General features: G+C 37.6%; 1 long non-coding RNA gene across 1 annotated transcript in view; it reads right to left on the bottom strand.

Annotated features, from left to right (window-relative positions):
* Positions 1-23,606, bottom strand: part of LOC141580040 (uncharacterized) — a 148,809-nt gene that overhangs the window by 121,060 nt on the left and 4,143 nt on the right. The window contains exon 2 of the long non-coding RNA XR_012512029.1: positions 2,975-3,132. This is a non-coding gene — a long non-coding RNA (uncharacterized LOC141580040). The remainder of the gene's footprint in view (positions 1-2,974; positions 3,133-23,606) is intronic.

Below are 23,606 nucleotides of genomic sequence, written 5' to 3'. Positions count from 1 at the left end.
GAAAGTGTTTGCAAAATTAGCTGAGCATAGTGGCACGTAGTGGTCCCAGCTACTGGGGAGGCTGAGGCGAAAGGATCACTTGTGCCCAGGAGTTCGCGGTTGCCATGAGCTCTGATCACGCCACTGTACTCCAGCCTGGGTGACAGAGTGAGATCATGTCCCAGGGGAAAAAAAAGCATTTGCAAATATTTTGTTTCCCAGGAAGTCATAATACCCTTATGATTTGCTCAGCCTGATTCTGCAGTCCTGAAATCTCATCTTGCAGCAGGTCTGTGCTGAGAAGGCTGTGCTTACAGAGGGCAGCCTCCCAGATCCCTGAATGCCCTGATTCCTGACTTGTCTCATCTGGAATAAAAAGAAATAACAACCAAAACTGCACTTTGATGCTTTTATTCATCTTTCTTCACCTCAAGTGCCCTCATCCCACTTAGGGAGTCCTGGCTTATCCCTGAAGACTTGCCCAAATGCCTTCTGCCCTGTGAAGTCCTCCTTGAAAGTGAAGAAGCAGTTATTCTTCCTTCTGTGTTTCCACAGAACTCTCTACCTCCATTAAAGGACTTATTAAATTCTATTACAGTTTAGTTTTTATGTAACTGTCTTCCCTGAAACACTCCAGAGGAGGCATCATGACCTATTCATGTCCGAATCACCAGCACTTAATCTAGAACCTAGCTCAACAGTTTTCATATAAATTAAGAAAAGCAATACCTTAGAAAATCTCTAGCAGCCAAATTCAAAGTTTCTCTAAAGGGTACAACTGCTATGATTTAACTTCCTCTAGTCTGGATTTCAAGCCATTAGAATTTGGAAGAGGAACAAAGTAGTGAAGAAATTATTGTGTACTATGTGAGCAGAGTTCAGTGCAGAATTATGGAGGAATCTAAGTGCTTGTGGCTTTGGCATGATGGTCAAGGGAAACATCTTTCTTGCAGAGGAAAAGGGCAGTGTCATCCTGGGATCGCAACCTTCTCGAACATGTGGAAGGTGGGTTCTTCCTATTTTGGATTTGAGCTCAGCAAAGGCTTTTTCCTGAATTAATCACCGAAAAAGCACAAGGAACCATATTTCCTTCATCTGGTCACTGCAGAAAGGTAAAATGTTTACACCAGATGGTGTTCAATGTGATGTTATCATTCCAGGTTTATCCAAATTCCTTCTTTAATCATATTTTGCTTGGAGTTACACCTGGAGTTTTATGTATCTGCAAATACTCAGAATGAATTCTCAGTTGTGGAAGAAAAAAGAGACAGTGCTCTAAGCTTATGTGTAAATATGCTTTGTAGAAAAGATAAACATTTCAATGAATAAAAGCTGAGGGCAAAAGGAAGGTTTGAGTAGGTAAGTGGTGTGTGTTCCCATGGGAACACGCCACTGCTGCCAACAAATGCATGGGAAAAGGCTTCAGAGTCTTTCTATGATTCAGGCTAAAATTAAGCTTGTAAAGCAGTTGAAACACCCATGAATCATCCCCTCTTGCCCACTATGATCATTACTATCTCCAAGTCAAAAGCTAGCCAAGAGTCACAATGAAGACTAGTCTGTTGTGACAACTGAAGTTGTTTGCACTAAGTAATATCCCCACCAAGGAATTCCAACAGCTTCTAACATCTACTGTGTAACAATTTAGATTCCTTGGCCCCTATTAAGGCCCTCATAATCTGGCCCCATGATCTCTAACCCATCTAATTTCTGAGCACTTTCCTATATGGGTCAAGGTGCTCTCACTATCCCCTAAACATTTTTGTTCATTCTTGACTCCAAACCTTTCTCATACACTTTGCCTGTCTTCTAGTGCTTTTTCCTTCTTCTATTCAAACCAATCTATTCTTATATTCCAGTCCTAGAACCATCTGATCTGTGAGGTTTGTTATGATTGCAAATCATACTGGTATCTCCCTGCTCTGGATTTCTGTACTGCCCCTCAAGAGCCGGAGGTGCAAGCTAATGTTTCTATTGAAACCAACCATCGTTTATAGACACTCTGTGGTTCACGCACTGTGCTAGTAGCATAATGGACATTTCTTGTTGTTCTGATCCCTATTTTCTTTGCTGTTCCTTTGTTTTAAAATAGTTATTTTTCTTTCCCATTGATGATCAATATAACTAAGGGCTTTTCAATCCTATGTAAGGAAAACATTTTCCTCCTGTTCTTAGGACAAAAAAGAATTGATGGATACTAAGCTTGGTGAAATCTGTTGTAATCTTCAACTTTAACCCCTTCCAAATTGAGGGGCACGAATAAATCTTAGTTAAAGCACAAATTAGTTATCAACTAGGGAAATCCTGTACAGATAAAGGAATATAAGTTTTGGACCATTTGACTGTTTTTTTTTTTTTGGATATCCAGATTGCAGAATTACCGACAGGCATACTCATTGGTATGTACTGAATCTCAGCCAGGATTCAGAATGAGAGTAATTCTTTTGGGATCTGAATCTTGCAGGAAAATAAAAACAGACAAAGCTTGATTCAGGCCTCAAAGTCTGGCAATGCCAGTTTAACGATGAACAGATAATGAAATCTTCATAATATTTAATATCTAAAATCCCAAAATGCTTCTATTTCTAAATCAATACCATCTCTACATATTTTTTTAAGTTTCTGAATGCCAAGACATTTAGTTTGATTTTATTTATGTTTTCATTTCAACAAGTTTTTGGAAAATAGGTAGTGTCTGATTATATGGATAAGTTATTTAGTGGTGATTTCTGATATTTTGGTGCACCCATCACCTGAGCAGTGTACACTGCAAAATCATTCTTGTTTACTTATGAAGAATGAGAAGAAAAACTCTAAAACAAAAATTCTCTTGTCTTTAATCAAACAAACTATAGCCTACTCTTGAATGGCTTTTCTGTAGCTGGCCCACTGTGTTAGAATACTTTCCAAAATATTTACTCCTTCCCCCTTCTACCTCTGCAAGGGAAATATCCCTCCCCAAATCCTTGACTTTGGGTTTGGCCGCATGACTTGCCTTGGCAGGTGTGACACAAATAGGAGGATGAAATGTGCTTGAGTGGTTGGGCCTGGCTTCTTGCACCTCTGTCATCGCCACGAGAAGAGCATGTCTTCACTAGTAACTGGTCCAAGGCACATGAAGATGAAGCAGAGCCACCCAGCTGACCTGCAGCTCTGTGAGATTAAATGATTGGTATTTTAAGACACTGAGTTTTGGGATGGTTTGTGCCACAGTATTTTTGTGGCGATAGCTGATACATATCCCAATAGCTCCACAAAGGGTTATACCTTCCCAAGTTCTGTTTCTGTTCCCAGAAAATACCATTCTTGACCACAAAAGATGCAAATATAATATTTTCCTATGAGCTTCTAACTCAAACGGCATAGGGTGTTTCAGAGAAATGTTCCTATTTAATTAGTTCTTTTTTTTTTTTTTTAATTCCTGACATCACACTGCCCTCTAAGTACTGGGAGTGCACAGAAGAAAATGTAAGTCTGTGTGCTCAGGTACTTATTTGGTTTCAGGCTCAGAGGAGTCTATGATCCCTGAATCTGACACTGTCTCATGGACTTCAGAGAACTTGAAGGCAGGAGGCTCTATCAGCCAGGGGCTCAGCAGGAGAGACAGCACACTCAGCTTTGTTGTGTAGAGGCTTTTTCATAAAGAAAATATTTAGAGGTGTGGTTAGGGTTGAGGAACCAGCATGGGATGTTGAGACACCTAAAGACTAGGAACATCAGGGAGTTCTGATGATCCCCAGGCTTGGACAGCAGGGGGAGAAAACACTGTTTTTGGAGGCTAAGAGCTAGAGTCAAGATGGGCTGCCCAACAGTAGCTGTAGTTTGGGTGATGAGGCCATTGATAGAACCACAGTGAAGCAGATGGTGAGTGGGAATAAATGGTGAGGAGACATATACTGAAAATAAATATTCTAACATCTCTCTCTTCCCACTGGCCAGAGGGCAAGGGAACCGGGGTAACAAAGTACCTAGAGGTCAGGCTACCAGGACAAAGAACATCACAGAGAACAGAGAATAAATCTGCAACAAATCAAAGAATAACCAGATCAGATGTTTATGAACACTTGCCCCAGTTTTCTCAGAAAACTTACAGAAGGCATGGGGAAACGGAGGGCAAGAAATATGTTACGTTTACCAGGAAATTGGTTACAGAGAGTTTACAATGTTTTCAGTTTTGAATTGGGTAGCAAAAAGATGGAGAATTAAATGACCTGTGAGTGGGACAGTAGATATCTTTGCATTGCGTATGTCAACCTCAAGCATTTCTCTAAAAATATCATGAGACGATCCTGTAGCACTAGAAGGCATCAGTGAAATCAACATTAAAGTACCTGGAAGATAATTATTTTGAGAAGGGCTATGAGACCAAGCTTCTGCCCTCAATCTCTGCGTTTGACATTGGGATTTTAGAAGAAATGTTTAAATGGATAGGAAAGTAAAAGCTGTATTGGTGCCAGTAGATTCCTGAGCTATAGACCTCTTACACTGTTTCAATTTTTTGATAATCTTCTAATTCTGCACCTATGAAAATACCATATGAAACTATTTACCAAATTTATCAACCCATGACACATCCACAAACCTGAACTTGCCAGAGTACTTTAGTTGCTGTAATAGTATTTTTGAAGAAGAGTGTAGAGGGCAGGGAACACTGGAGACTCCTTGGTCTACATGCCTATCCATGCATATCCACATACCAGCATCAGCCACGTCTCTTCCTTCAGCAATCTTACTTTACTTTCCATTCTGTTCCCCAAAATGGGCAAAGGTAAGTGAGTAAAACCAAAACACCAATACAATGAGGATGTGTTTTATTACACACGGAAGTATCCTAGTATGCTAGAAAACAATATTATACTAATTTTCTTTGAGAAATCAAGTAGCTGACTATTCATCTGAATGCAAATAAATGTAAGAAACACTTTTTTGACCTTCAGATACAATTTTCACAATGTACTTTCTCTTTAGATTTTATGGGTGGCCCAGTTTCCTCTTTAACGTGAGCCTTAGTCAAAAAAACACTTTTTTGACCTTCAGATACAATTTTCACAACGTACTTTCTCTTTAGATTTTATGGGTGGCCCAGTTTTCCCTTTAACGTGAGCCAACAACTAAAACTTGGGGCATTTGTATTTTCCAAATGGGAAATGGGAGGGAGTAAAGGAAGAGAATCCTCCCCACTCTATCCCAAGGTTCCAGGGAGCTACTAAGAGATAATGGTCGATGTTGATTCCAGAAAAATGGGTCTCATGAAGTTTTCAAGCTGATTTCCTTATCTATTAACTTCACTGGAAGAAGGATTCCTTTTGGTAAGTGAGGACAAAAAGGCACCATTGAATACCAATTACAAAAAGAAAAGAAAATCTACAAGCACACAATATTCTGCTTTCAATGAAATATCTTCATGTGGTTGCTATGTTTTGTTGACAGTCAACAGATGTAAATATTTAGCTGAAATGTGAAAATTCAAGAAAGATCACAGCTATTGGAAGTAGTAGGCTAGCTAAAAGCCTCTTCAGCATTGCTTGAACAGAAACAGACCAAAGGCAGATTATGTCTGAAGATGTATTGATTATTTACATCTCCTCAAAGAAATCGTAAGTTCTTTAAAAGGACAATATGAGCTACATTCATGTACTTATGAGAAATGGGTAACTAAATACTTCATTGCTTAACTTAACATTTATTGGATGCCTATAGGTGATTAGAATGCATGATTAGAAGTCTCAGCCAAGGGGGTTCCAGTTAATTAATTACCTGAATTTGTCTTCCTATATATAACTTTCAAGGAAGAAAATAATATGACAAAAAGGAAATGGTTACAAAGTAAAGAACATTTTATTTCCAATCTGATCTTTTTCATCCTACATATTTACAGTCAGAGTATTGTGTGGTAATTTGAGCATCATGTACCTTGGCTTCTCCCAAGATGAATATTTTCCAATGATCAAGGCTTCACATTTTACAAGGCCCTTTCAAATACATTATCTCATTTGACTTCTAAGTCTTACCATACCACTGTGTAGATGGAAAAATTGAGTCTATAGAGAAACTAAATTGAGTCTGAAGTGATGATTTCCCTAACTTTATACTATTTCATGCCCACTAGAATAGCTAAAAGCTAAGACTGACGATACAAAGTACCGGCTGATGGAAATGTAAAATGATATAACCACTTTGACAAAAAGCTTGGCAGTTTCTTACAAAGTTAAACACATCTTTTGATCCAGCAATTGCAGTCACAGGTAGTTATCTAAGATAAATGAAAATATATGTTCACAAAAAAGACCTGTACAGCAATGTTCACAATAGTCAAAAATTGAAAACCACCCAAGTGTCCATCAACAAGAGGATGGGCAAACAAGTTGTAGAATATTAGCACTTAGCAATAAAAAGGAATGAATTACTGTACTGATACATGCAATAACATGAATAAAACATAATGCTGAGAAAAGAAGCTGCATACAAGAAGATACATATTGTATGTTCCCACTTACATGAAGTTCTAGAACAGAGAATCTAAGGTGAAAAAATTCAGTGGTGCCTTTGAGGGTTTGGGGGATTCCTCCCAAGGGAGGACTTTTTTCCCTATGAGAAGGAAATGTGGTGAGGGTATTGACACACAGCTCAAATTGTTCAATTAATACTTGTGAGTCTCAATGTATGTATATTTTACCTTAAAAACTGTAAAAACAGTAACAATCAGACGAAGGAGCTGGAGGTGGAGGTTTAGATAAATGAATCAAGGCAGAACACTGATACTACTTCAAGCTGAGTGATGCGTGATGTCCCTTCTACTCTTCTGTTTATCTGTTTATCTATGTTTTCCACAAAAAAAGTTTTAAAAAGGACAATAAGGAAAAATGATCAAAAGGCTTTCACAGAACTGAAAATAGTTCAGTATGGCTGGAGCAGACAGTATGTTTTCCACTGTTTCATCTCACAGGAATCTTCCCAGACAGTGGTGAACTGAAAACACCAAATCTCTTAGTCACATCTGATTCTACAGCATGAACGGTTACATGACTAGCTAACGCAAACGAATAATTGTGGTGGAGAAAACAGATGTTTATATCTCAAGTGTAAACATAACTTACCAAATATTATTACTTGAAGTAGTTGGCAACAATTGGAACAAGAATTTAAACATAAGCCATGTATCTACCACAGACTATGGACATGTTTAATAGTACAGGCTCAGACCAGTATAATCCCCTCCTACAACTTGGTAAAGTTCCTGACATTGCAATAAGCAAACTACACCACACCCAATCAGCAACTAATTAAAAAAACTATGTCTTACAAATAAAAAAATTATGTATTTGAAAATAAGTGGGAAATATGCTCAATAAATCATCTGATTCATCACTTCTCATCACTTATTTTAATAGATTATTCCAATGCTGTATTTCAACAAGAATCTACATTAAGTTTTCTTCATCTGAATTCAATGCATTTGTGTGTGTGTATGTGTATGTGCATGAAGTTGGGGCTCTGTGTAGACTTAGAATGAATTACAGATTTCTATTTTAGGAGAGAACTTAAAAGTTCTCTTTACTTTTACAAATGAGGGAACTGAAACCAACAGAAATGAAGTGGCTTGTCCAAGATAAAAAGGTGTGAGACCACAGGTCAGATCTGATTTCTTCAAATTGAAGTAGACTGTTTACAATGTCCATGAATCTGAAACACTTTCCATGAGCTGCATCCGTACTGAATAACTCAAGAATCTTAAGTTTATCTTGGCAACAGAACACTATTAAATACAGAATTGTTTAAAAGGCTTCTAGTACACTCGTGGAAATATTCTTTTGCCCTATGGAGATTATAATACTGAAGTAGAAAGATATCTTCAAAAGGTTGTGGAAAACAGTCAATTTACCGTTTGTCTATGCTTGCTTACAGAGCATTAGAGTGGATATTGAACTACCAAGACCCTTTCCTCTATTTTCTCTTCTTGCCTAGCTCTTTGTTTGGGGGCCACCACATGCTCTTTACACCAGCGTGTTTCAAGCTATGGATTACAATCCACTTATGAGTTATATCATCAACTTAATGGCCACAGTCAGCATTTCAAAACTTGAATTAATTAGATTAGAAAATATCAGTGGACAACACTCACAAGGTTAGGGCAAGTGTTATTTCATGAAATTACTGTTTCAGTCATATACATGCATATGTGTGTACACTGGGTGGAAATGTAAAACATTTTTTACTATGGATCAGTCAAGAGTACTTGAAAGCAGATGGCTTTCATAGGTCCTCAGAGGGACTTTGACATGCTTTAACTCTGATTACCCTTTCCTCAACTTGTATGTTCATGGTGTCTATGATTTTATTTTCATTTTTAAGGCCACACAAATGAGACATTATAATCACTTATTCTCATAATATACAATGTGCAATGTCTGTGTTTACCTATATGTTTGCTAATTTCTTTGCATTTGTGAACCTTTTTTTAACGTGGTAACTTTAATAAAACACAACATTCACCATTTAATCATTTAACCATAACTCAGAGGCATTCAGCACAGTGATGTGCAAACATCACCACTATCTAGTTCTAGAATGTTTTTATCACCCACAAAGGAAACTCCCTATTCATTAAGCAGTCACTTTCCATTCCTCCCTCCCCTGCAGCCTTTGGAAACCAGTATCCTGCTACCTATTTCTGTGGATTCTGGATATTCTATATAAATGGAATCATACCATATGTGGCCTTTTGTGTCTGGCTTCTTTAAATTAGCATAATGCTTTTGAGATTCATTGAAGTTGTAGCATGTATCAGTTCTTCATTTTTTGTGGCTGAATATTTCACTGTATACCATCCATCCATTGACAGACATTTAGCTGTTTCCACCTTTTGGCTATAGTGAGTAGTACTGTTATTAACATTTGTATACAAATATTTATTTGAATATGTTTTTAGTTCTTTAGGGGTATACACCTAGGAGCAGAATTACTGGTTCATAAGGCAGTACAATGTTTAATTTTTTGAAGAATCACCAAACTGTTACCATCTGTTAGTGGGTTATGAAATCAAACTCTTTTCCACAGTGGATGTACCATTTTAAATACCCACCAGAAATGTACAAAGACTCCAATTTCTCCACATCCTTGCCAACAAATTATTTTCTGTTTTCAAAGACAGTCATTCTAGTGGGTATGAAGTGGTATCTCATTACGGTTTGGGGGTCACCTGGTTCCAATTTGCATTTCTCTAGTTGCTAGCAATGCTAGACATTTTTTCATGTGTCTCTTGGCCATTTGTATATCTTCTTTGGATGAATGTCCATACAAGTCCTTTGCCCATTTTTAAAAGAGGCGTTTGTCTTTTTGTTGTTTAGCTATAAAAGTTCTTTATGTATTCTGGATACTAGATCTTTATCATTTACATCATTTGCAAATACTTCTATGTTTTCTTTTTACTTCCTTGGTAATGTCCTTTGAATAAAACCTTTTGAATCCAGTTTACTTTTTCTTTTGTTGCTTGGGCATTTGGTGACATATCTAAGAAATCATTGTCAAATTCAAGACTGTGAAGACTATCCTTGTTTCTTTTCCTAAAAATGTTACAATTTTAGCTCTTAAATTTAGGTCTTTGTTCCTTTTTAATTTTTGTATATGGTGTGAGGTGTTCTTCTGCATGTGAATATTCTCAACTTGTTTTTAGAATCATATTTTCTCTTTCTGAAATACATTCTTTAAAAGTTTATTTAGAGAAGGTTTCTTGGTAATAATTTCCGTATGTTTTTCTGATAGTGTCTTTATTACCACTGTTTTCTGGCTTCCATTGCTGTTACTGAGAAACTTGACATCATTTTTCCTCCTTTGTAAATTTTCTGCCTCTTTTCTCTGCCTAAGACTCGTCTTTGATAGTCTCTGGTTTTACTAAAATATATCTGGGTGTGGCTTTCTTTTTAACTCTTCTACCTTGGACTCTTGTTTCTTCTGTCTGTGGATTCATGACCTTTCTTCAGTTCTGGAAAATTCTCAGGCTTTATATCTTCAAATATTGCCTTTCCTTTATTTTCTCTATTCTTTCTGGAACTGAACTTACATATGTTATATTTCCTAATTCTACCCATCATGTAGCCTAACATTTACCTTCTTTAATATTTATCTCCTATCTTTCTGTATTATTATCTGTATTCAGATTTAATTCTCTCGTCCTACATATATTCTGCTGCTTAATTTATTGGGTTATTCATTTCAATAATGACATTTTTATTTCTAAATATCCTAATTCATTCTTTTTTCAAATGTGCATGGTATTTTAAATTAGATTTACATTTTGATAATTTTTTGGTTTTTATTACATCTTTAATATCTTAAAACATTTTGCTCATAACTTTTTACTTTAATAATTTAAATATCTTAAATTCTCAAGAATTTAAGTGTTTTTGTTTTCTCCTCTTTTGTCCATGATATATTTGTTAATATTTTATGTTATATTTGATTGAATTTGATATTTCCAAATCAGAAGGCTTTAACTGGGAATTTGCATTTGCTTTACAGATCCAGGAGGAACTACTGATCTGGGACTACTCTAGAGCTCTTCAAAGATGCTGGCTTAATGAGAGAGTCTCATTTTCTTTGCAGAAAGCCCAAGGCTTAATCTTTGAATTCCACTGGCAATTTCCCCAACGTAATCCGAGACATTTCATTTGTTTAAACTGTTCATCATTCCAGTTTTAGTTGTTTTTCATTTTCTATTTTTGGTCCATGGGGACATTCCTTATTTCTTTTAAGTCAGTGTGATATCACAGAAAGATACTTGGCCTTTGTTCCTGGTTTCTGGCACACAGCTCCCAAAACTTGGAATTTCCTGAGTGATAAGGGTAATAGAAGTATTTTTTGTTCTAGTGAGGTGACTTTTTGTAGGTCTCTAGGTAGCTTCAGGAGGGTGGCTGGTCCAGAAAAACCAGCCTTGATTAGAAGCTCGGAACATTCCACCCACCTTCCTCTAATCTCTAGGGCCGGGAAAAGAGCTGGAGAATGAATTGATTGCTGGTGGCCAATGATTTCATCAATTTTGCCTATAGATGAAACTTCCATAAGAAACCCTAAATAATGAGACTTGGAGAGCTTCCAGATTGGTGAACACATCAAGATGCTAGGGGAGTGACATGACCAGAGAAGGCATGGAAGCCCTATACCCCAGATCCCATACCCTGCCCTATGAATCTCTTCCACTTTACTGTTCAGAGTGGTAGTCTTCATAATAAGCCAGTGAGTTTTGTTAGCTCTTCTCAAAAACCATCAAACCTGAGGAGGGGGTCATGAGAACCTCTGATTTATAGCTGGCCAGTCAGAAGAATGGGAGGCCTGGGACTTACAGATGGCATCTGAAGAGTGTGTCAAGGGGTAGTCCTGTAAAACGGAGCCCAAAATCTGTGGGGTCTGCACTAACTCTGGGTTGGTAGTGTCAGAACTGAATTGACTCACTGGACACTCAGGTGGTGTCCAGACAGATGGAAAAGTGATGTTGGAAAAGGCACCATGTATTTGGTGTCAGGAGGAAAAAACTTCTTAGTTAGCAATGTTTTAAAAATTATATTTGAAATTCATCCAGGCTTTAGTCATATTATAGTGGAAGAGTCATTCTATGGAGTCCAACATAATCATAGCAGTAAATGGATTAGAATGTGTTTCTCTCTATCAGCTGAAGGTTTGGACTTTGGAAGAAAAAAGAGGAAGTGAGATGTAAATAATAAGCCATGCAGAGGTCTTGGGTAACAGGGTTTGGTTTCTTGAACCTTGATAATACCATGCTTCTTTTTCTGAGGGCTAGAAAGACAGCAAAATACGTGGAGAAAAGTTAGCTTGCAATGGGACGAGAAGACTTCGACACCTAAAAAGAAAGAAAATGTTTTCTTACAGCTAACTACTTAAAATAAGTCATATTTTCATAAAATAATAAGCTTCTTGAGAATAAGGACAATATCTGTTTCATATTACTTATTCAACAAAGAATAAGCACCTATGTTCTTTTTGGGATCCAAAACTACTATGCTAAAATGATTGTTAAAGGTCATGCAGACTTAATCCCGAGGTCACACAGCCAGTGTAACAGATCATAGGGGGAGACTAAAGTCTCCTGACTCCAGGCCATGCTTTTGTATTATACCACACTACACCACTGAACTGAGTCAATATAAATTATTCAAGTATATGGCATTGCATACCACAAAGGAGAAAAAATTACTCTCTTTGGATTCAATTGTTTTTCTTCTTTACTGATTACTTCATACATAACCTTGTTTGTTGAAAGAAGCACATGTTCTCTACGAATATACATCCTCAACTGTATATTTTTTAAAAAATCACATTGTAAGGACACAGTCATTATGTATGTGTATAGCTCAACTTCTAACCTCAGTTGCTAATAAGGATGAAAACTGCTCTGGAGTACACGAAACACAGCTCTAGCTAGAGGCCAAGAAAGAGCTGATTTATATATCAAAGTCATGGTGTCTAAGAGCTATAAATAATAAATATGTGATGAAAGAGGTTAAGAGAAAAGAGAGAGGTGTACAAGCTTGAGGTGGGTTGGCCTGGGGTCTGAAATTCTAAAAGATGGATATGTATTGATGATTTGGATAGTTTTAAAGCAGTCAAGACACCATGCACATTACCTCTGGATTTATCCACCTTCCTTCAGAGTGGGCCTGAGTAGAACTGGATTGGAATTTCTTTAGTGGTTTGTTTAGTGAAGGTTGTCACATGGTTGAGGGTTTGCTTGTAGCACTGTGGACTCCCATTTGGTCATCAGGTGTTAACACCTGTTTTCTCAAGGATAACCTGTATAGCACCTCCTCACTTCCTCCTTCAAACCTGAGGAGGGGGTCATGAGAACCTCTGAGGTGAGCTATGGAGGCACGGTATATTGGATATACACAGCTAGGCTGGGTACAGTAGGAAGCAATGAAGGGAAGGTATACATATATGTATATATAGGTGAGAAGAGCTAGAGGTCAAAGTGACATAATGACAAGTATGATACCCAAGAATGGGCACAGGACTCTGCCCCACAGCTCCCAGCTGTGATTTTTAGTACAGATCTGCTAGCAAGAGACTACAACCACCTTGCTACTTCAATAGCCTTCTCTTATGTGTGAGGTTTGTGGTTAAGATCTTATAGCTCTCTTTGCCTACAGATGGATGCAGAAAGGAATGACAAAGGATGAGGTAGATACATAAGAGAAAAGGTAGTGGATGTGGGGAGACCAGTCAGGAGGTTGCTGCAGTCAGTAAGAGAGGCTGGCAACCTGAATAGCAAAAGGCTTATAAATACGATGAAAACAGATATTTTAATATTATAAGAAAATACAACATAAAATTTTGGTGCCATAAACTTGAAAATCTACATGAAATGGTTGATCATACAGAAAACACAAATTACCAAAATTGATTCAAGAAGAGATAAGAAACAGGAATAGACTAGGTAGCAGCAGACGTCAGGGAAAAGGTTAGGTGATGAAAAGCATATGAAGAGATCTACCCTATAAAACATCTCCAAGCTTGAATGACTATGCAAGAAAACTCTTTCAAACATTCAGAGTGTAGATCATTTCAATGATATCCAAATTATGTCAAAGCATCAAAGCCAGGAAATTTTGCAATTCACCTCACAAAGTTAGAATGATCAAGAATTAAATCTAACAATCATTCAAAATTTCAGACCAGGCTCTCAAATAAAAATAGGTAAGAAATCCTAAATAAAAAATATAACAATTGAATCTAACAGTATATTTGGAAAATACACTGTGCCCAAGTAAGTTTTATTTCAGAAATTAAAGGACAGCTACATCCTAAATATTCTATAGTTATACTATGTAGTGTAAATATGATTTACTTATATATTATAAAAAAATCAATGAATGTAATTAACAGAATAGAAGATAAAGAAAGCAAAAGATCAGGAGTCAACAATTAGAGAAATTGGAGGCCATAAGTAGCCAGCTTGGGATCTGGTCAAAATATAGGGAAGATGATTATTCCAAGTAAAGAACAGGGACAATGAGACAATGAAAGTAACACAAGATATTAAGATCTCTAAGGAGATCTAAGTTGTCCAACAGACATGTGGGGTGGATGCTGAGTTTGGGCTTTTGGCCACAGACACCTCTGAGGGGGCAATCTGTTCATCACTCACTTGGTGACAGTGGGGCATTTACTTCAAATCTCTGTGACCCTAAATTCTCACCTAAAGATATGAGGCTAATATGATATATTATATCTTTTAGGGTTGTTGTGAGATTTAAATGAGATAATGAGAACTAAGTAAGTAGCACAGAACCTGGAACATAATAAAGTATGGTAGCTGCTATCTTGATTATTAATGTATTTTTTGAAACTGAGAACAGATTGACAACCCCCTCATATGTGCTTTCTTCTCTGACCACCAGAGAGCAGACCAATATTACCCTTCCAGAATGAGAAAATGCCTCAAGTTCCACAGCTTGAGAGTTCAGAATGTTTTGGGTAAGCTGCTCTTCTATAAATTTTGTCAGAAGAGCAAACTAAACTTTGTGAAAGGCATACCAGAGTATCTGCTTTCTTCTTTATATTTTAGTTGAGAAAGGAGCAGGATGTAAGCTACACAGTCACTGAATATGAAATTATATGTAAATATCGAGATATACCATATCTGGCATTAGGAATGAAGATAATAACTTGATGTATTACTTTTCTTTTTGTTTTACATTGTAGGATACTTTATTACTTTTTGAAGTGCTATTATATAGATATAAATATTCAATTTTATCTTTACACTGTTATCAATGTAATAACATTGTGAAGTACACAGGATGGAGCACATTATTCCTATTTAAATGGTGTGAAACTGAGGCTTATTAAAGTTTAGTGGCTCATCTAAAGACACACATAAATTTGGTGTCACAATCTGAACTTCACCGGGATCTGAAGACAAAGTACAGGAGAGCCCTTTCGGTTCTCTTTCCCTCCTTCTCTCCCTTTCTGTGTCCTTCCTGCCCTCTTCTTGCTTTCCTCTTTTTCTTTCCCTTCCTCTAGCTCTCCCCACTTTTTCTTCACCTCCTTCTTCATTATGCAGTATTCCACACATATGTATGATCTAAATAAAATGAATGTGATCAACCTACCATTCAGCTAAGAAATATTACCAGTATCTGTGAAGCCCAACTGCACTCCATACCGAACCTGTAACCTGGATTTTGTAATAATTTTCCTTTTCTTTCTAGTTTTATCATCATGCATATCACTTATGCATCCCTACAAATATATACATTGTTTATTTGCATATTGTTGGACTTTATGTAAATGAAATCATTCTTTTTGTTGCTCAAAATCATGTATCTGAGATTTATCTGTGTTGATGTGTATAGCTGTGGTTCATTCATTTTCACAGCTTAGAGTACTCCATTTTACTCATCTGTTCTCTTACTACTGGGCTTTTGGGTGATTTTCAGTTTTGTGCTATTATAAACAAAGCTGTATATGACTCTTGCTGTACATATGCAAAAGTTTCTCCAAGGTATTTGCCTAGGAATGAAATTACTGATTCATGAAGTGTACTTACCTACAACTTTACTAGCTAATGCTGAATTGTTTTCCAAATTGGTTTTACCAATTCCTATGAATTCATTACTTTACATTCTCACCAACATGAAATTGTCAGAAATTTTAGGCAATTTCACACCTAATGCTCAGATATTGGAAACAAACATCACTTTGCAATGAAAGGAACCAGCTTCCTTGGAGAAATAGTTGATTCCAGGGCTAGGGCAAGTAATAAATAAGATGTGCTTGGAATATCTTGTGGTGCCAGAGAGTAAAAAAATGCTCCAAGAAACAAAAAACAAACAAAAACACAGGAGCCAGTCACAAAGGAGCTCCCAAATGCCAAACCTGGAACAATCAGAGCAGCAAAATAAATACAGTATACTCTAGAACAACATGGGTTTGAGCTGTGAGGTTCACGTATGCATGGATTTTCTTCCACCTCTGTCACCTCCGAGACAGCAAGACCAACACCTCCTCTTCCTCATCCTCCTCAGCCTCCTCACTGTGAAGTTGATGAGGATGAAGACCTTTATGATGATCCATTTCCACTTAATTGTAAATTTATTTTCTCTTCCTTATAATTCTCTTAGTAGTGTTTTCTTTTCTCTATTTTAAGAATACAGTATATCGACATACAAAATACGTGTTAATTGACAATGTTATCTGGAAGGCTTCCAGCCAACAGTAGGCCAGAAGTAGTAAAGTTTTGAGGAAGTAGTTAAGGTTTTGTGGAGCCAAAAGTTATAAGTGTATTTTTTACTGTATGTACTGAGGTCAGTGGCCCTAATTCCCATGTTATTCAAGAGTCAACTATATAGTATTAGATTATAATCCATAAAATATAAGTTTTCATGAATTCATACTGATATAAACAATTAAATAAATAGGAGAGATGGGACAGCTCTTCCTTGTGATAGAATCTGAATTAATAAATGTAAAATGAAAGAAAAACACAAAAAGTTAACACTAAACATCACCATAACTCTTGCAGACATCCTCCATCAAAAGATGCTAAAATTAGTGGGTGAAAGTTTGAGGAGAAATAAAGTTTGAATCATTTCAAAACATATTCCCTAAAATACTGATTATGAAGAGAAAGACAGTAATTTTACCGGGGAGAAACCTGGCAGAAAGCACCTTAATCAAGTGATTGAGGTCACCAACACCAGTATTAAGATATCAACATCATGAGCCCTGCGACATGATGGGTGAGGACATAGCATTATTTCATGGTATTCTCATGCATAACTAGAGTTCAATCGCAAGAGAACAGTAGACAAACTCAAAATTGAGGGACATTTGACAAAATAATTTCTATTCTTCAAAAATATCAAGGCCATGAAAGACAAGAAAAGATAAGGCCAGGTATTGACTTCTCCCTAGCTATGAAAGTCCAAGGTGGCAACTTCTTCCAGTAGAAGCCAGTTTAATTTACACTACAAATCTGTTTAGCGTAGCCACCTTCATCAATGATCTTAGCTAGATCTCCTGCCTAAGTTGCTGCAGCTTCTACACAAGCACTTGCTGCTTTACTTTGCATTTCAATGCTATAAAGACACTATTCCTTAAACCTCGTGAATCAACCTCTGTTAACTTCCAACATTTTTCTTTCTTACTCTTTAGTTTTAAGCTTTAAACTTTTCTTCTGCAGCTTCCTCACCTTTCTCAGTCTTTAAAAAATTGGAGAGAGTTACACCCTTCCTCTGGATTAGGCTTTGGCTTGGGAAGGCTGTGGCTGGTTTGATCTTCTATCCAGACCACTAAAACCTCCATATCAGCAATAACAGTGTTTCACTTTCTTATCATTTGTGTGTTCACTAGAGTTTAATTTCTTTCCTTCAAGAGCTTTTGCTTTGCATTCACAACTTGGCTGCTTGGTGCAAGAGCCCTAGCTTTCAGCCAATCTCGACTTTTGACATGCCTTCCTCACTAAACTTAATCATTGCTAGCTTTTGATTTCAAGTGAGAGACGTGATTTCCTTTAACTGGAACACTTACAGGTCACTGCAGGACTATTAATTGGCCTAACATTGTTATTGTGTCTCAGGGAATAAGAAGGCCCGAGGAGATGGGGAGCGATGGGGGAATGGCTGGTCCATCAGTCAGAACACATACATTTATCAGTTAACTCTGATGTAGTATGTGAGTGTAGTTCATTGCACACCAAAGCAATACAATAGTAACATCAAAGATAACTCATCACAGATCGCTGTAACATATATAATAATGAAAAAGTTTGAAACATCCTGAGAATTACCAAAAGGTGGAAGAGATACAAAGTGAGCAAATGCTGTTGGAAAAAAATGGCACCAATGGACTTGCTTGACACAGAGCTGCTACAAACCTTCAATTGTGAAAAATGCAGTATCTTCAGCATGAAGTAAAATGAAGAGCAATGAAATGAGGTATCCGTGCAGATACTAAACTGAATTAAATATTTCCATTTGGTTCAATGACAGTAACTTATAAGAGTGGTTGATTAGAGAATGCTGGGGGATAATCGCTGGGTACCAAGCCACTTTTTAGTAATAGTTTCAAAGTTTACAATGATTGGAACAGTGAGTTTATATTTGGTGGTGCATAAAACAACAAGGAGATGCAGCATAAAAACCCTGGAAATAATAGAATCATTACCTTTTATAGCTTATAAAACGGTGGGCTGAGCTTCTGAGTCTACAATATTGAATGAGAAACTTGCACCATGGTAAGTTCACCAAGGCTAGTGTCACCTCAATGGTTTTCCAGTTCTTAGTTTTCCAGTCCTCATTGCCCACATTTTCTTTTAAACTTCTTTGGGTCCTAGGAAGGTGCCCCCTTGGACAACAATTCAGAATAGTCCAGACTACATTTCTATCATTCAGGCTTGCTTTCACTTCCTTTTCCAGGCTACCTTCATTTCTCTTATCTGTAACTGTTGCAATAGATGTTTTTTTTTTTTTTTTTAAGATGGCATCTTGCTCTGTGGCCCTGTCTCCTGGGTTCAAGCTATTCTCCTGCCTCAGCATCCCGAATAACTGTGATTATAGGTGAATGCCACTATGCCCAGCTAATTTTTTTGTTTTTGTATTTTTAGTAGAGATGGGGTTTCATCATGTTGGCCAGGCTGGTCTTGAACTGCTGACCTTAAGTGATCCACCCACCTCGGCCTCCCAAAACGTTGAGATTACAGGAATGAGCCACCATGCCCAGCTAATAGATAATATATTATAACCAACAAATGAGGATATTTGAGTTGAAAAAAATGTGTCTCTATTCAAAGAAAGAATGGATAGAATATTTCTAAAATGAACCCGTCTTGGGAAATCAGCAGAGTAGTTACTGTGCTCCAATCCACCTCTTTCTGTAAATGACACATGAAGGGTGTAACACAAGCATTTAGTGGGGGTGGGGCCAGGCAAGGAAGTCTGCACTGCTATTTGGGAGGGATCTTCACCTTGACTAATTCTCCATGGTCACAGTTCCTTTCACACCGCTCCCTCTAACTTCTATTACCAGAATCTTATGCCTATGTCAATGTATTTCTTTAAAAATATGGTCCAAGCAAGGGACACTTTAGAAGAATGAGCTCAAAGAGGGTGGGTGTTTTCTCTGCTCCTTTGATCCCACCAGGTTTCCAGCACTATCTCCAGTATCTTCAGTCTCTCCACTGTTTATTCCAGGCCAGTTTCCAGTGGGAAGGCTGTGTCTAACATCCTTGAGTTCTTCTGTTGCTGGTTGAGGTAAGCCATTGGCCCAGGCAGCAGTGGCAGCAGTTCAGGACCTCCAGCCTCTTTCAAAAGAGGAAGCCCCATCCCTTGAGCAACCACCTTCCAGTGTAGTACGTGCTAGGATGTGCTACCCAGGAGGAGTGGAAATAGTAGCCTCTATAGCTGCCTCTAATCTCAGAGCACATCAGGCCTTTGGCTCTGTGTTTCTATTCTGTTTTTGGTCCATGGAAATGTTTATATGTTTCCAAACCCTAAAATACATTTTAGGAGTTTTCTTTTTATGTTATTTCATACTTTTGGATGTTTACAGTGGAAACCTACTATGACATTCTGACTGGAATTCTATGCATATTTAAATGTTGCTGAGAATTCACCTCTTCCATCAAGTATCTAAACTAAAGTATCTAAGCATCTCTGCACTTAAGTACTCCCTTTCCACCCCAAAATACTCTGTGAGCCCTTAATCATTCTACTTGTACTTATATTCGTTAGGCTGTAATTAATACTTGAGTTAGTCTTTCCCCTACTGGCCCATGCTCTTCAGGACAAGGGGGACGTTTAATTTATTTTTATATCTCTTGTGCTTGGCACAGTGACTTGTTTATGGTTGGCACTAAAAATATTAATTCATTTCCTTCAAAATTCCTAACACTAGTTCTTAAACACTAAGAGGACTTCAATGAATAATTGGTTACTTATTGTGATTTGCTGGTTGAGATCAAATCCTGTACATTTCTGAATATTTTACTTATTATTCTTCCTTATCCTTTTTTTTCTCTTTGTCTCCCATTTTTAGAGTGGGCAGAGATGCAGCAAAGCATAAGGAAATAGACGCGTTTAGGAAAAGAGAAAAAAATACATACATATACATATATATATATATATGCTACATTTACCTTTTTTCAGATAAAAATAAAATGAAAATATTTTCCTTAATAGTTTGTTAGAGGTTGGTCTATTCTTTTACCCAATATAGTTGGGTTTGCAGCTGAGAACACAGTTCCTACCGTGCATAAAAACAATTCTCTACAGAAGGGAAACTCTAGCAAGATATAGATACCAGGCCTTTGTATACTTGCTTGATATTCTGATGGTGAAGAAATGTATGTTATTTGGCATTGCAGTTCTTTGTTTCAGTTGTGATAGTGATCCAGGATCCTAACAATCTAAATATCATCTTACTTCGAATCATCAGGCTTTGAAGCCTTTGCCATTACTCACTTTATAAATCATCACTTAGTAAACAGAACATCACATGAGAGTGATTTTTCTTCCCTATCTGATTTTCACATCCTCTGGTTGCAAACAGCAATTTACCAATTCCTCTTATCTGATACCTCACAGAATGACAACATCAGAAACTAGTTAAGACACTCACCTGGCAGAGACCAGAATTTAGTGGTTGGTACTGACTGATGATATAAACAAGTAATGAATTACTCTCTTTATTCCTTACTTCAAAAGTTACTAATAAATGAAGCCAGTCACACTATTTCCTAAATTCATTTTATAAGGATTCTGTGAGCACCTAAATGCGAAACATACAGAACTCTGTCTCACTCATGTTGGAGTCATAGGAAAAGTAGCCTCTGTCTAGACATAAAACAACACCTAGAAGTTGCTATAGAAACAATAGCTCTAAAGCCAGTAAAGAACATTTTAAAAAAGGGTGCCCCTTAGAATCTCAGGTAGCTTCCAAAATGCTTACACCCAAAGAAAAGTATTTTACATAGAAGGGCCTAGTTGAGAAGCTTAAGATGATTTCACCTTTAAATAGAGTGTCTTTTATTCTCTGTTGTGATTTTTACACTGTTTTAGATTTCTTTTTTTTTTTTTTTTTGAGACGGAATTTCGCTCCTGTTACCCAGGCTGGAGTGCAATGGCGCGATCTCGGCTCACCGCAACCTCTGCCTCCTGGGTTCAGGCAATTCTCCTGCCTCAGCCTCCTGAGTAGCTGGGATTACAGGCACGCGCCACCATGCCCAGCTAATTTTTTGTATTTTTAGTAGAGACAGGGTTTCACCATGTCAACCAGGATGGTCTCGATCTCTCGACCTCGTGATCCACCCGCCTTGGCCTCCCAAAGTGCTGGGATTACAGGCTTGAGCCACTACGCCCGGCCTTAGATTTCTTAAAAACTTTTCCCTTCTGCATTTTTCAAACCGCTTAGGCTTCATGTCATCTCAGCTGACTAGCATCTGTGGCCTGGCACTTGTTTTGACTAAGTAATCACATGTCTTTCTCTACCTAGTGCAGCCCCTGAAACCTTATCTGCTAGGACCAGCCTTTCATTGCCCTAGGAAGGCCTCTCAGTTGCATGTTACATCTGTTTTTCTCTGGAAGAAAACAAGAGAAAACAATCAACAAGGTTGATTTTACCCTATACATAAGACACTTCGATTCTCATTCAGTGCTTTACTTGTGTAACTCAGCTGTACTGTAACTACTTTTGTATTCAAGCAATTCATTCATCTACTTAGAGCCTCTATTTTCTCAACTATAAAATAAGGGAGTTGAGTTATATGATTTCTGCACTTATTTGTGTGAATCTACATATAAGAAGTACTATTTAGCAAAAAAAAAAAAAAAGAGGAAATGTAATCTATTTTTTTAATGCATTCATTTATTAACATATATTATGCTGGATATTGTGGACAAGTGGTAAACCAAAGCCACAGGGCCCAAGGGAGCTTTAGGAAGCTTGAAGACCAATGGAGAGAGACAGATCATATACAGTGTAAGTACATTTATGTAAAGTTCTATAAAGAAGTGCATGGTGCCTTGACAACATGTAATTAACCTAAGAGATATAAGCCAGGTAGGATCAAGCTTTTCCAGGGGAATGCCCACTCAATATCAAAGTTGAATAGGAATCATTAGATTAAGGGGGCAGGGAGTGGAGAAGGAAGAGGGAAGGGAAGGATGCAGCCCTCTAGGTAGGGAAAACACCGTTGTGAAGGTCAAACAGTCATAGGGAGAAGGAAGGGTAACTATAAGGAGCAACGAGAAGCCATTGTTTTAAGCTAGGGAGTGGTAGGGGTGACCCATGACACAATCACTAAGGTATTCACCGTATCACCCACCCCTGGCTGCCTAGAAGAGAGTAGAAGTGGATTCAGAAAAACTTGTTAGGAGACAACTGAGAAAACGCCAGCAAGAGGTGACGGTAGCTTGGGCTAAGGTGTTGGCAGTGTGTAAGGGTGTGGTGTGTGTGTGTGAATGGGATGAGGAAGATGGAAAAAAAATTTAAAACATGTATCTTGATCGATACTGATTTTGATTAGATTGTGTAAAGAGGTGTTAATGAGACATTCTAGAAATTGCACTTCCAAATAAGTGTCACTGCCTTCTAAGTGTTGTATTAAGAGGTTACACATCCATTTCAATGATGCTTCATGGGTGTCAACAATTCTGAGAAGCTTCTTGTAGAATTTCTGTCAGAACCAGTGTATAAACCATACCAGAAAAATAGGCTTATTGCTATATGGAACATATTTCATAAATCCCCAAAGCTAAGGAAACAAATATGTGTGTAATGTTCTTAAGTTGATGCAGGGTTTATAAAAACTTCCTTTTATGAGTTTGACCTCCCAACATAAACGGTGACATCACTTCTTTAAGAAAATAAGGCACATATGTAGGGGAAAAGGCATGTTATCTGAGTCTTCATCCAAGAATGAGGATATGTTCCTATAGCCAAGAGCTAGCTCACTGGGGAAGCCCACAGGCAGAAGAACATCTTAGACAGTCAGGAGGGGTTTAATTTTTATTTTTAGGACGCAGATAAATAGATCTTAGATGACTGACAAAAAATTTTCCAAAGAAAAGAAGAATGAAGTCATAGCCAAAAGTTTTTAGGAGTAGTGCATGGTGGGAAGAGTTTAGAACCAAGGCTAGGAGTCAAACTCCAGCTGTGTAACTAGCTCTGCAGTCTTAGACAAATTCTCTCCCCCAGTCTTACTTTCCTTATCTGTAAATGGAGACACATATGCCAGGAGTTTTGTGAGGATTTACTGATGGAGCTCTGATAGTGTGGCTGTGTCCCCACTCAAATCTCATCTTGAATTATATCTCCCATAATCCTCATTGCTGTGGGAGGGACCTGGTGGGAGATCACTGAATTATGGCAGTGGTCTCCCCCACACTGCTCTCATGGTAGTGAAAAAACCTCACAAGATCTGATGGTTTTATAAGAAGAAATCCCTTTTGCTTGCTTCTCATTCTCTTTGCCTGCCGCCACCCATGTAAAATGTGACTTGCTCCTCCTTGCCTTCCGCCATGATTGTGAGGCTTCCCCAGTCACATGGAACTGTAAGTCCAATTAAAACTCTTTCCTTTGTAAACTGCCCAGTCTTGGATATATCTTTACCAACT

Source organism: Saimiri boliviensis, chromosome 10, assembly GCF_048565385.1.
Source record: "Saimiri boliviensis isolate mSaiBol1 chromosome 10, mSaiBol1.pri, whole genome shotgun sequence".
NCBI classification, from domain to species: domain Eukaryota; kingdom Metazoa; phylum Chordata; class Mammalia; order Primates; family Cebidae; genus Saimiri; species Saimiri boliviensis.
The sequence above is the reverse complement of the archived record's forward strand: the minus strand, read 5'-3'. Positions and strand labels throughout refer to the sequence as shown.